Source organism: Pararge aegeria, chromosome 13, assembly GCF_905163445.1.
Source record: "Pararge aegeria chromosome 13, ilParAegt1.1, whole genome shotgun sequence".
NCBI lineage: Eukaryota > Metazoa > Arthropoda > Insecta > Lepidoptera > Nymphalidae > Pararge > Pararge aegeria.
The window spans coordinates 13,075,761-13,091,023 of record NC_053192.1 but is presented as its reverse complement, the minus strand read 5'-3'; the positions used below and the strand labels follow the sequence as shown (position 1 = coordinate 13,091,023).

At 34.1% G+C, this 15,263-nt stretch overlaps 1 protein-coding gene across 3 annotated transcripts in view; it reads left to right on the top strand.

Moving 5' to 3' along the window:
- Positions 1 to 1,591: 1,591 nt before the first annotated feature.
- The window catches only part of LOC120628727 (putative polypeptide N-acetylgalactosaminyltransferase 9), a 197,864-nt gene continuing 184,192 nt past the window's right edge, over positions 1,592 to 15,263 (top strand). For all 3 annotated transcript variants that reach the window (XM_039897308.1, XM_039897307.1, XM_039897306.1), the window contains exon 1: positions 1,592 to 1,759. The gene's annotated coding sequence lies outside the window, so the exon portion shown is untranslated. The remainder of the gene's footprint in view (positions 1,760 to 15,263) is intronic.

Sequence of the window (15,263 nt, the reverse complement as noted above, 5' to 3'; positions counted from 1 at the left end):
GAAAAAATAATAAGAAATCTCCTTTATTTTGATTCTACAAGAAAGCCCTTGACTGCAATCATACCTAACTGGTTGGGGGTACGGCAACCTTTTAGGGGGTCTGTCAGTTACATTGAACCAATACCCCTTATCGAATTCCACGCGGCATCATACCAAAAAATTAAATCGCTCGGCGGCACGTCTTTGTCGATAGAAATCACGTTCGGGACCTCCCACTTAAAACCACAACGCTCACCTTTCATTAGCACGGAAGTACTGTAGATAAGTCAACGATTAAACAAACAAACAAAAAAAGGACTCAATTTCACATTTATAGTGATAATCCAACGATTAAACAAACAAACAAAAAAAGGACTCAATTTCACATCTATGGATGATTGATAAGTCCAGACATCGGTGCTGCCAGATGTCGGTTATTGCACATGCTAATATGTAGTATATTATTGATATTATAGTGTCCCTTTCTTACACAGCTGTGGCATGTAAGTAGGAAGTCCTGGGTTTGATTCCAAGTTTTAGTCTGGGAGGCTTCAGCATGCTAAGAAAAATAGTGAAATCACGTTTTTCATTAATTGATAGGTACTGCGATGATTTCCAACTGGCTTAAAATATCATTGTTTTAAATTTCTTATGTTGGTTCAATATACTTTCTCGGCATCTAGCTACCTACCTACCTCAGACATTATGTAAGTTTAACTGTTGTATTTTTTTGCTGCACTACAAGTTAGCTTTTGACTGCAATCTGATGGTTACTGGTGACGCAGTCTGAGATGGTAGCGGGCTAGCCTGTTAAGGGTATAGGAAACCCATACTTAATCGGTTTCTACGCAGCATCGCACCGGAACGTAAAATCGCTTGGCGTCACGTCTTTGTCGGTAGGGTGGTAACTAGCCAAGGCTAAAGAGCCCAGAGCGAGTTAAGAAATTATAAATTCTCAAATTGCCTCTGCTGGGATCGAACCCAAGACCTCCTATTTATTCCAAAGCGCTCACTGCGCCAGAAAGGTTGACAAAACTACATTGTATTTTGTCATATTAATCAAGTGATACTTTAGGGACTAACACTGATACTATTGGCTGTAAACTTGACTATAGTATTAAGGTCTCGAAAATCTGTTACAATATTTTGATCTTTGATAACAAGAAAATGTAGGCAGGTGTTTACGTCTGATATCGAAAGGAATAGTTATGGCACCCAAATAAAACTATTTTATGATCAAGGCACACTCAAAAAACCAGGTCGTGAACCGGAGAATAAATAAATTCTTACAAGTTAGGTATAATTAAAGAGAAAAACACCTAACCCGTTGGAAGTAGCAAAACAGCTAGTAACGTAAGAAATGCAAAAGCAAATAAAAATAACGTATAAAATAATTCAATAAAAGTTACCTAAAGAAATTACAATGAAAGCGGCGGCAATCGCTCAAAGTTTTTCCAGTGCGAATATTATCAAACGCTTCAAACGGAAGCCGGGTGCGATGCGCACATCTCGCTGCCGCATCCCGTTTCACCATCCTTAGCCAATCGCCTGCGACCTCAGACCAAACGGACCTCTGTACCTCGGTCCTCCTCAGTTGAGTTCAGCGCGCCGTCGTGAGTAGACGCACGCTCGTTCCCCGCGAAATACGTACGCGAGCTTTCGAATTTTACCTGTGGATTTTCTGTGGCAATGTGCTCTAAATATTAAATAAACACTGTAACATCTGTGGTTATATCTGGATTGGCCTTTGCTGTAACGGAAACCCCCTCAACCATTCAAGGTTGGTACTTTGTGCGTTTATGCTTTGCGAATAGTAGGTAAGTAATGCTATTGGATGCATTTGGAATGTCACTTGTCCGGTCTTTTTAATGGACTCTTGGACTTATGAATCGATCATTTCTACCATTTCCGAATCCGTTTTTAGTTCTTGCATCTGCGGGTTCGTAGACATGCCGTGCTTGAGTAGTTTTTTAATGTTTTTTTTTTTATTGGACCAGTGTGTAAGGCGTTTGTATGTGGTAAATCTACTGAAGGTTATCGAAAGTATACATAATAATGACTCGTAAACAGAATCCTAAAATGGGGGAATAACATTCATCATAAATAAGTCACCTCGTAAGTCACAGACTGCTGCGTCAAAGAGGTAGTTACCTACCTAATTTGTAATTCAAGAAACGTTTTCTTGAGCCGGCAATCGAACTCTGTATTTAATGGTTAAAACAACAGAGTTTAATATCCCGTAAGTAATGGCCATTCATATGCGGTATCTTTGCTATAAAACATTTCATACATACATTCACCGTACGCGATATTTTAAATGAGGAAAAAGTTTGCTATTAATAGTTTTCTTATGAAATAAAATTACTCATACAATTACTATTTCCTTTCTATACAATAAACTGGAGAAAGAATTTCACTATATCAAGAATATTATGTACCTAGATAGATACAACAAAAAATAATTCAATCTTCAAAAATAAAGTTAGGGGCAGACTGAAATCGGAAAGTTTTTGGGTTCAAAACCCACTCATGACAACATGGTCGCAGGCACCAGCTGTTAGCAAGGTAGGGTTGGTTCGAGGATAAAGGGTTTCGATAGTTAGGGTTTGCTATGATTTTAACATGCGTTTTATTATGCTTTTTTATAAGGTACGTAGGTACTTAGGTATAGCAAATCTATATACCGAAATCAATATCTTAACTACTGTAACGAAGGTGCTCAAAATGTTTGCAGTGTGACTGGTGGCTGGCTGTTAGGTATAAGATAACTTCCATCCTTTCTATCTTCAGGAGGCGATGGACGGACGATCCTAAAACAAAGGTCCATTTAGAATTAGAACTAGATCGATACCTACCATTACTTTGTTTCCTAAGGAGGTATCGAATTTAACAAGACCAAAAAAGACATGTTGTTAACTTAGTTCAAAGTTCAAAACAATTTTTTAAAATGTTCCACTGATCACGAGGTATTTGTTGGTCTCCATTAAAGAGTTGCCTCCTTGAGGTACTAATTACGATAAAATCTTTGTATGATAAATATTCCTATCTTAAGTGACCATAGGACTTATGATCAATTTTAGGGATTCGGTTTATAGGTTTCATATAGGTTTCATCAAATTTCAAATTGAAGAAATATAATAGACGGTAATAAATAAATACTAATAGACGGTATCAAGAGATCGCCAGACTTGTCAAAATCCATTCAGATTTTTCGAAACAACACACAAGAATTTGGACTGATACATGTTGAATGGGAATCCTATTAGAAGTTAGTTAAAAATACCCAAGATGTTGTTTGAACAATTTATCAAATGTAAAAACACCTAATTCCTTCTATCATGATAAGAGAGTTGATAAATATCATAATGATAATGGTGTTTTATCATTAAGTAACAGATTTTTTAGGTATCTATGTTCAGTCGTTCGAAAAACGGCCACAATCGAAAAGGGTATTACTTGTAATTGATTAAAATCGATTACCCTTGGATTATACGAATTGTGCCTAATCTATTTGGTATTGTTTTTTTTAAATATAGAACGGTTTGTCATTACTAAGTTAATCATCAGAAATAATGATAATTGTCCATCATTACTTGATAAAGAGTTATTGGCATTTTTAAATAAAAATATAGTTAAGTGAGTTGTTATAGTACTTGTACGAAACTTTTATTAAAAAACTCTAAGTAGGTATAAGTTACAATTACGTACCCCCAAATTCAAAAAGGGTATTTATTTCTTATAGGCAATTGATTTAAAACGGTGGTCCTTGGATGTAACGACCTAAAATAATATTTGATATTGTTTTTTTGTTATAATTAAGATAATCATTAGAAATAATCATTATTTCAATCTTATCTAGAATTGATAAATATAAATCGGAAATTTAAATAAAGTAGGTATATATATCATCCGCACAAAATATTTTACTAATAAATATTTATTATCAGTATAGTAGCACATAAATCAGTGGGTAATAATATAAATTGTCATTAAATAACAACCAAAAGTTTTAAAACGTCGTTACTATAAAAGTAAAGAGCTTAAGTAAGTATAAAAAAGTTCGACAGTTGTGATGTCCTTCACAATTGGTTATAAAGCAATAAAGAATTTAAATAATGAAATGTCTAGATACCTTTACAAAACTTACATAAATGTTTTATGTATAGGAATATTTACATTATATAACATTCGATAATTTTAATGCACTTCATTAATTGATAATAAGGTGATGATAATTATGTCAAAAGTAATACAAAATGTTTTTTTTTGTTTTGGAAAATTAACATAAATGATTATGACAACATAATATTGAATCAAAGTCTAGGCATGCCGCTTTTACTGACTACGTATAGAGCTTATAACAATTAATATGATGTAGGTAGTGGATAATAGTAATGACAACCATTGTTTAGCTTCGAAATTATAAGGCTTAGGTAGAAGCGATGCGTCGGCGCATGATGAGGCATTACTAAGGTCGCCGACATGTCAAGGAGAACCGACAACAAACGCTATTTGAACACGATGATTGTATATTAAACAACATTTACATATGGAGATACAGCAAAATAGAAAGGCCACTGAGAATATATTGGAAAACGTCCGTGTTTACTTCGTTTAAAGTGTCCTTTTGGAACATGAGGTTTTGAAAGTAGATTAAAATTGCTATCTTTAGTCCTTTTGGAACATGAGGTTTTGAAAGTAGACTAAAATTGCTATATAGATATAGATTTTGCAAACACATTGTGCATTTGTAAATAATCTGTATTGACACATTTTGATACCTATATCCCAAAAGTACATATTATTTAGGTCCAATGAAAATACAAAAATCCGGGTCGATTGGTCAGTTTTATGAAACAAGGTGGACCTTGAATACACATTAAATTTAATTTAGAGCCATATCATTGCACTTACATAAATAAGAATTAATGAACACAACACTAAAGAGATCTTCTAAAATGTACTCTACTGCTGACTACGCACGAATCCGCTTCGACACCGGAGCATCCTCAGGAGGGAGATATCCCAAAGGGAAAAATTTTGGAAGATCAGTTCCGTGTAGATTTACCATGGTTTTCGAAGATTACATGTACAGCAAATGAAGCTTAATGTGCATTGTATATCATGGATTTATGCAAAGTAACGTTTGTTTCTTTCCGATATTTACGTAATCAAGATTAAATATGATTGAAATGACTGTAGGATAATTTTCTAAGTGTTCGAAACTTCATTGGTTGATTTAAGAGTACGGAATGACTTACAGTTTTGTGCCAATGAGTTTCTGACGGATGTTTCTAAATTTTCAACAACTTTGGAGGCCTTATTCAATGTCAGCCATTATGTTGATGGACAAGAGATAAAAGATAATTACCATTCTGCTTCTAATTCTATTTTAATGATAATACCGCTATGGTATTTTAGTTGCTACTTAAAATTGTTAATTAATCAGAGATTTTCAATCAACGCTCGTGAATGCAAAATTCAAAAAAACATTTCTGCTGCAAATATTTGAATGTGAATGATATACAGTAAATGCGGAGTACATTAATATAAAGTTATTTAATTGCGTATGCACATAATCAAAAGGATCACGCTCTTTCAATTAAAATAAATAGATTAGTTTGCTTTTTTTTTATTCGGATGAAAAACAAATGATGCTTTGGACTTAGAATCTTAAATAAACAAATAAATAATTTTAGTATAAAACGAAACTGCACTCTGTAATAAAAATTAAGTGCCATTGTAACTAACTGTTCGCAATAAAGATATTTAATTTCATATTTTCATAATCGTAAAAAAAAGATGTGGTATAAACTGATGGATGCAAAATGAGATTTTAAATACCAATAAAGTTTCATTAATAAAAATAGGTATGGCTAAAAGCGATGGCTAAAAATCTCATCATCATTCTTCTCATAAAACACCCACTTTTTCCTTTAACAATGGCAAAACTAAATTAAATACAAAACTGGCTGAATCTAAGTAGGAATTCACTATATTCTGAAAATAACGAATTTTAATTAGATGACGATGATATTTTCCTCCACCAATCCGCACTGGGCACTGGTATGATAATATATATTCATTATAATAATATATATTCATTGTAGGTATAACATGGACTTTCGCAAGTATCGCCTTCTTCTTTCCTATAGCGAGCTATGTAATTCTTGGTAGATTTTTCCCTGATTTATGATGATATTCTCCTGGGTGATCGATTGAATTGCCTATGTGTTCAATTAGTTCTCTACCTACATTTCGTATGAATTTCCAAATCTACATACGGCAAACTTAAAATAAGAAGTAACAGAATCGTCAGATTACTTTGAATATTATAGTTAAGATTGCTACATGAAGATTTGAAACAACATCTTAAAATTCCACTTAGAATAATTGGGAAGTTAACTGTGCACCCACTGGCTTCTCCCACCAGTGGGTGCAAGGGCAAATCGTATTTTTGCGCACACCCACTGCTTTAGGAAGGAATTAAAAGTTAAAATATGTCGATTCATCGCATAGGTAAATAAATAGTTACTTGCTAATCAATTTTACTGATCTATACTCGTTTTAACATAAAGTAGTGTAGTATAACGTCTGATTAAATGTACTTAAATTTTGATACAAAAAGAAATTTGATGGTTCTTAGATAATTTTTATATTAATTAGAACTATACTTAAAACAATATATTTACTTAGTACCTACCAGCATTCAAAATGAACAAGGAAAAGGTAACGAGATGCTTAAGGATAACATGTCTTGTAAAGAGATTTCTTCCAGGAGCATTCCAAAAATACATCATTAGGTTAATATGTGACTACTACGTAGAAAACTGTTACGGGATACAAATAAAACAATGAAACACCTCTGTAAGATAAAACAAAAAAAAGGAAGGTATAAATAGCTACTAAATCCCGCGGTGATACTCGACAACTTGTCACGGGGCATTAAACTTGCGCTCGTTCGTACTGCATTGCAGATTTGTGACATGTGTGCGCCAATTTTAGGACATCAATTACCCGTAAAATATAATTTTTTTACAAGGAATTATCGAATTAAAAATTCACTTTTCAAAACCGACAACGCTTTGGTCCTGTTGTTTTGATGTTTATGTGCTAGAAGCTTTATGTTTTGCACTCTAGCTATCGTAGTCATTTTCAATTATGAAACACAGTAACACCAAAGTGACTAGTAATTCACTGAGAACCTTAAAGCTAACCTTCCTTTAAACCTCTATGATCTAGTTGAGTATGGTATGGTATGTTATACTGGAGATTTTGGTATATAAAAGTTAAAATTTATATAAAACAACTGTGAGTTTGAAATGAAAATGGAATGAAAATTCATTGAATTAGGTGTTCAATGAATTTTCATTCCATTTTCATCATCAGAATGAAATTATAAACAATAACGCTAAATATAACACACAGAAACAATGGTTTGCTAATATTATGAGACTAGCTAGCTCCTGCTTACTTGTTTGCACTCTATTCGTTTATATCGTGGAGAGAAAGTCAAATTAATGTGTACTTGAAAACAATAATGCGAACTTGTAGTATTAAATTATCCGTACAATAGCTTGCCTATATCTTGAATGCGTAAGAGGATCTTCTAATACGCATCTTGTAGTATAATAGCTTCACCAGCTTTGAAGCAAATTTATGGCAATTGTATAATGGACGCATAGTCGGATATTTCCACAACTGTTCGGACTAAACCCTCCACACAATGTTACGTTGACAGTCTGGATATATAGACGACCGTACATATTATTTTAACTGGCTCTAATTCAGTCGCAAATTAGGGTACACGTCATCAAATAGTTGTTTAGGGACCAACAGTTATTTATGTAATTACGGTAAGAGCCCCGCCGCTTTATTAATGTTTATTAAAGCTTAATTATACCCTATATGTACAGTTGATTACACTTACTGAAAAATTCGTAATATTTTTACCGCATTTTATCTACAGTAGTAGATAAAATGCGAATTATGATCGCATGAAATAATTAAACAGTGTATTCGGTGAGTGTGCTCAGGAACTTCACAATCTTTTTCCTCCTTCCCCGTTTCACCACAGAACAGCGAGACACCGTGAGCGGTGGCATCCTTATGTGGTTGATATTCCATCAACACGCACGAAACGTTTTTTATCCACGTTTCTGATACGTGCCGCTAAGATGTGGAACGCCCTCCCGGCAACTGTGTTTCATGCCACGTATAATTTGAGTACCTTCAAGGCTAGAGTGAATAGGCTTTTTCTAGGCAAGCGTGCTCCAACCTAGACCTCATCATTGCTTTCTAACGGGCATGATTGTCGTCAAACGCTGGTTAATAAAAAAAAAAAAAAACTTTTTCTTGTGCCAACTTATTTTTGGACAAATCTCACTGAACTAAATTCACCAAATATAGTGGTATGTGTTATTTTTAGAAAAGGACACCACTATTTTTAAATTTGTCAATTTAGTTTCGTTCATATATGTGTGTAAAACTGTAGATGGATTGGCAACGATGTCCTTCTTACAAAGGAGAAAATAGATTTCATTCTATCATCATCATCATAGTATAAACCGTTTACCGGCCTACAACATGGCACGGGTCTCACATTGAGAAGGGGTTAAGGTTTAGTCTACCAAGCTGGCTATATGAACATTATGGAGAACTCTCAGGAATGCAGATTTCCTCACGATGTTTTCCCTCACCGTTGAAGCAAGTGAAGTCGAAATCCTACCCACTGGGCTATCACCGCTTTATTTCATTTTAAAAACAGAATTGCCAATTTCACTACGCGTTACAAAGATAGGGAAGAGATACGAAATGTCCGAACTGAACTTGATATTTTTTATTCTCATTCCATAGATCGTATACTTTTTGCATTATTTCCACACCCGCCTTCCACCCACGACTGCTGGGTCGATTACATGGAACCGCGATACAGTGTAACCGACATGTACAACTTTACAACATGCTGGTTGGACTGGATATTTTGACGGACTCACTGGCGCAATGGAGAGCACCGTGGTCTATAAGCAGGAGGATCAGGAGGCAGGATCATGAAAATTTCTGGATATATCTGGTCTGTTGTAAGCCTTCGGTTAAAACCCTACCAACATATACGTGCCGTCTAGCGATGTAGCGATGCTCGGGTTTGATGCCGCGCACAATCCGATCCAATAATTAAATACCGTTGGTCTTTAAAATCTCATTTTTATTACAATCCATCGAAAGATTGATATAAATTGTGCTATCTAAACAAAAGTCGTCGTAAATGGTGAATCTTAGTCAGAGCTTTAGATGTTACTTAATTTTTTTGATTGAATGTAGTTTGGTTGTAAACTAAATTTTTTTCCCTAATTAATATTGTAAGTTCATCATTAGTTTTTTATCATCCGATTTCTTATTTTACTATTTTAGTAAGGAACCCTACAAGCGTGCAAGGGGGCTGGTATGAGGGTGCTTTTGATCAATAAATAATGATGCTATACAATTTTTCTTTCCTTCGTTTAGCTGGCAGCTTGAAGCTTCGAATGCATTAATTTTTGATGTGTAAACCGACCGACGCATTATAAATCACTGATAAAGTTCACAATTCCGAGCTTTACCTTAACGACTGCTTATACTTTAACTCCCATAGATAGGTGCTGGATTCGCACCCATAAACTACGACAATACACACATCGCCATCTATCCCCAAAGTAACGTAGCTTTTGGTATGGGTACTAAGATAGATGATGAATATTTTATGATTATAATACACATAAATACTTATTATATACAGAAAAAACCAGACACTGAAAACCATTAATGTTCATCCCACAAACATTTTTCCAGTTGTGGTCATCGAACCCACGGCCTTGGACGCAGAAAGCAGGGTCGCTGCACACTGCGCCAACGGGCTGTCTATGCTGCAATATTTGGACTGATTTCAGTTTATTTAACTCTTTTATTATACTGCACCAGAGATAAAAATAACAGAAATTTAAATACAATAGAACCAGATAGCCTTATCGCTACATAGCGATCTCTTTTAGCTAACAGTAGGCGTAAAAGACGCGTAGATGTCCAAAATTTAAGCGCGTCTACCTGCCTTTTCCCATTAACGACTTGAGATCCTTATTTAAAAATATGGCCGCTGTCAAATAATATATTATATGAAACTGGCCAACCGGTGGTTTTCATACAATAATATTGAAAACTAGTAATATAAATAAAAATAACTTTTTCCCGGAGTAGAACTAGCTCTAATTTTGAAATATTACTTGTGTATTCCATTTAAAATAGATTGACGCTCTGAATTGGCGGGGGCGGAGTTCGAGTTCAAATACCTAAATATCTAGAATGACGCGCCCTTAATTGTTGCTGTAAAATAAACGGAACTTGCGTTATAAATCAATGTTGCAGTCACCAGCGCACGCTTTACTTTAACGCCCAGCAACATTTATTGTCAACGCGGGCATTAATTAATCTACTGTATTATTCTTACACGGCGTTGTTGGTTTGTTATTTTGTTCCCGCTATAAGTGAATCGTGGCAGACTTTAGAAACTTCCTATTCTATTTTCTGGCTTAATGAATAAAGTGTAGCTAGTTCGCTTGTCATAAAAGATAGATGCTATTAAATCCCGTAAAAAATTACTGTAAGTTATTACAGTAATTTTTTATTGTTGCATCGACTTTACATTTAACTTAAACGTGCATGATTAGTGCATTTGTAAAAATTGCTCTGTGTATGACGTAGTGTAGCGAAAGGGTAATTGGTGTTTTTCAATATCGCGTCCTATTTGCAACTAACCACAGTTTTTATAGCAAGGAATAGTTGTTTTCATACACAAGGGCATAAGGCACGGGCACGGTCGTAAATACTTTGATACTCAACTAAATACACAAGCGGCAGCAGTCATTCACGCCGCATATATCGCATGCCTCCGGCTTCACAATCCTCACAATAAGAAAAACAGTCAGTTAAATATATTAACCTTTTTTTTTGTATTTTACTCATTAGTAAGTGCCATATTTTTGGTTCATAGTTCATAATATTTATATTAGATAGGTACTACAGCTATATTTGAAGCGGTAGCTATAGTTATTTTAATGTGATATTAAAACATGAAGTTAACACATTATTAGCGGTTGACAAATGTCAGATACGTCATAAAGGATATTGTGACATCACTACATATTTAATTGTTTAATACAAATGATTAACTTTATATAATTCGTTATAATTAACTATTAAATTAATAATATTTGATACTTTTCCAGATAACAACTATTAACAACTATTTAGTTTGTGAAATAACTAACTGGAAATGTATATCTTAAATAATATTGGTCTGTTTAGTTGTCAACATTGTGAACGGTATATGACCCGTAGAAAAGTGGAAGCCATTGCATTGTCGGACATATATTTTGTAATAAATAAGTTTTGTACGTGAAACTCTGCCCGAGAGTAAAACAAATGTTTAGTGAAAATGACTCGTATTTAATTACATATCCGTATTATGCTATATAAGCAACTTAGGGTCTCTCTATGATAACTAAGTAGGTAAATACCTGTGCAGTGGGCAGCGACTCTGCTTTCTAAGTCCAAGGCCGTGGGTTCGATTCCCACAGCTGGAAAATGTTTGTGTAATGACAATGAATGTTCTTCACTGTCTGGGTGTTTATGAGTATTTTATAAGTATTTATGTATATTATTCATAAACAAATTCATCAGTCATCTTAGTACTCATAACACAATCTACGCTTACTTTGGGGCTAGATGGCGATGCGTGCATTGTCGTAGTATATTTAATTATTTACCTATTGAATCATTTTTAATTAGAGCGCATTTTATACCTAAAAATTTTGTGTACCTACACCACACACAATAAACTGTGAAATTATCGGTTTTGCGTCATAATCGCGGTAGAAGTAATCACTGTGAAATATTGATAACATTATTAATCGAATCGTAGCAGGCGTGAAATAATTATTTCCACTGATAACAAAGTTTTTCCGTGGCCAGCTCATTAAATCTGAGTGTTGAAAATATAATATCAACAATTAGTCGAATGGCGATGCTTTGTATGCCAAAACGAGGATAAAGCAACATATATTTATTTATTTTACATCTTGGTAGTACGGTATAGCAAATTACACTAGCTAGATAGAACTACACAATTTATGGATAGCTGTAAAACAAATGAATGAAAGAAGTCATTAAAACTTATAAAAGACGTTATATTAATATAGTGTAAGTATTATAGTGATACTCAGCGAATATTGGAAGTAAAGGTCATTCAATATTCTCTGAGTAACTCAACAATTCATGATTATTTATATTATAATTAAAAATCTATGAAGTTTTACACAGCGAAAAGAAGAAGTATTATTTTTAAAAATTAAAAAATATTACCAAGTTATCTCTAACAAAAGTAAAATTAAAATATAGTAATATTGTTTCTTTAAAATATATATGTAACCTAAAATAAACTATTTATTACAAAAGTTGTTTATTTATTCATTAATAATTTGGCATAAACCTGATAAAGAATATTTAAATAAAACTCTGAAGGTAGGACCTATTCAAAATACACGAACTCGAAAATTACAAGAGCTGCTTGTTTCAGTATGCAATGTAGACTGATAATACATTTATAGAATCTAAATTTTATTATGTTATCATCGATAACTTTATATGACAGCTCGTCCGGGGAAGTACTACCGCGATGTGCTTATTTCTGCCGCTAAGCTTGGTTGCCTCGTAATTACAGGCGCATGAGGCTTATAGTTTGTGCCTCAGGCTGACGGGACACAGGACTGCAGTTCATAGGATGTGTTCCTTGCATGCCCTACGAAGTGTTACTCTGTTTATAAGTAACGGTTGACGGCCGACTGGCGCAGTGGGCAGCGACCCTGCTTTCAGAGTCCAAGGCCGTGGGTTCGATTCCCACAACTGGAAAATGTTTGTGTGATGAACATAAGTGTTTATCTGTATATTATAAGTATTTATGTATATTATTCATAAAAAAATTCATCAGTCATCTTAGTACCCATAACACAAGCTACGCTTACTTTGGGGCTATATGGCGATGTGTGTATTGTCGTAGTATATTTATTTATTCAACGGTTTTCTAGTTCTAACGATTTCATGATCTTTACATACCTACTATAGAAATCCTCCCCCTGTTTGTAAGATTGAATGTTTTAAACTACGTTCAATGCAGTTTTCAGCAATAGGTAGAGTGATTAAAGAGGATAGGTCTACATGCAGTATACATACATATTATAGTAGAGAAATTTTAAGATGTGCCTATTCATAATAATAATTTAAACATTCCAAATTGCAACCGTGTGAAGCCGGGGCATGTCGCTAGTAAATGATAATTGGTGAAAAAACTGTTTTAACTCTGTGAGACACGTGGTCGGACACAACCAATTACTTAACTCTAAATTCTAAACCCAAAATAACTCTTATCTCTTCTAAAATGACGGTACTTTTAAGCTATTAAGGTTGTTAATGTTGTATATCGGTTTTAAGAAAAAACGCAGCGAAATTAAAAGAAACTAAAGAAAGCCAAAACACTTGTTACATTACTTATGCAAGATACAAGTGGTAAATTATGGTAAACGATGATTTATTATTAGCTTTCTTTTCTCATCTCGTCCGGTTGATTTTCAAGTATCATCGCTGACCGAATTCGAGATATTCGCGGATATAAGTAAAAGATCGCGCACAGTAACGCAAATCACTCGTTTTGCCACTATTCCTTTACATGCCTAGTTGGATAAGGGGTGCCAAACCGATGGGGTATTAACTGTTATAAACCTTGGGCTTGATGCCCTATCATCATCGTATCACATTAATGGAAAACTTACCTCCTGAGATCAATATTCTTAAAGGTAATGGGGTAGACACCGCTTACTTCATTGCTGTTACACAATATTGCTTTGTTTCTGTCCGAAGAAATTAAAACGCCACAAAAGGCCTTAAACCTACGCCGCCGGATGATGGACTCTGAGTGGTTCTTTGTGGGACGTGGGCCTTTCACGCACTGCAAAGTGTAGGTAGCTCTGTTAGGTGGGACATCTGATTGTAACTTCAATTGTTACGATGAAAAAAAGGATAGTTTTTGTAATGATATCTCATTGCGTTTCTTCTTTAACCAATAGAAATAGTAACAGTTTTACATAAAGCGATTCTGAGGTACCGCAATATTTCATCATAGTCTTTATAGGAAAGATTCGGGTGATTTTGAGTTTAGACGATGAGGCAGTGTGCGATAAACTTTAAAACACGCAGAATACCAATATTAAGCAGAAAACCGGTCTGGAGATAGATCAAAAATATTTAAAAGTCCAACAACCTCGAAATAGAAGTCACACTAAACAATCGTTAAATTAAATTATATTAATTTCGATTGCTATTTTATGTGTAACCTAACTGTAGCCCGCGATTTAATTTTTTATAAATACCGCAAGTTTTATTTTCCCGGGATAGTGTAATCCTATGGTCTTCAGGATGCAAGCAATTTCTAAAAGCAATTTTTAAATCTGTGTTTTAATGAAACTGCTGGTTATGCAGCAGTTTTGCTGATATAAATATTATCCCATGGGTATGGGCGTGCATGTATCAACCAAACAACAGACATTGTTCTAATATTAAGTAGGTACGGATTAGCATTTATTTTTATTAATAGAGAAAACTTTTTCTAAAACGAGTTTTCTTTTCAGTTGTAGCGCTACATCTTAGTTTTTTTAGAATTTGCTTGATGCCTTTACAAACGAAGTTAATACAATTGAATCGATCGAATTTTTTAAACCGCTGATTGAATTTACTACTGCTGTCCTTATCTACAGAGAAGAGTAGGAAAAAGATGGAACTACTAATTTAAATCTGGATTAGATTGATTATTTATTTCAGATTTTTATTATTTATGTTCGAGGATAACAACTGAGTGTGAAACAAAATAAATATGTAAAGTTAGTTAGGTACATAAGCAAGAAATGCAAATTAAAATACACAGCCCAATAATTATGAAGGTTCCACTTGGACGCGTAGTCAAACCACATAAAGAGTAAATCGGTTGGACAAATTGTATTAAACCATTCCACGCAATCGTATTATTTATAGTTGAAAATGTGGAAATAGAACCAACGCGCTCTTATGCATGCGGATTTTATTGCAGTTGAATTTGTATGAATTTATTGTTCAAAATATAGTTTCATAAATTTTCGCTAACAATATAGAGCAACAGTGAAGATACATTTTATTATTAAAGTTAAAGCTTATGCGCTCGGCTTTGT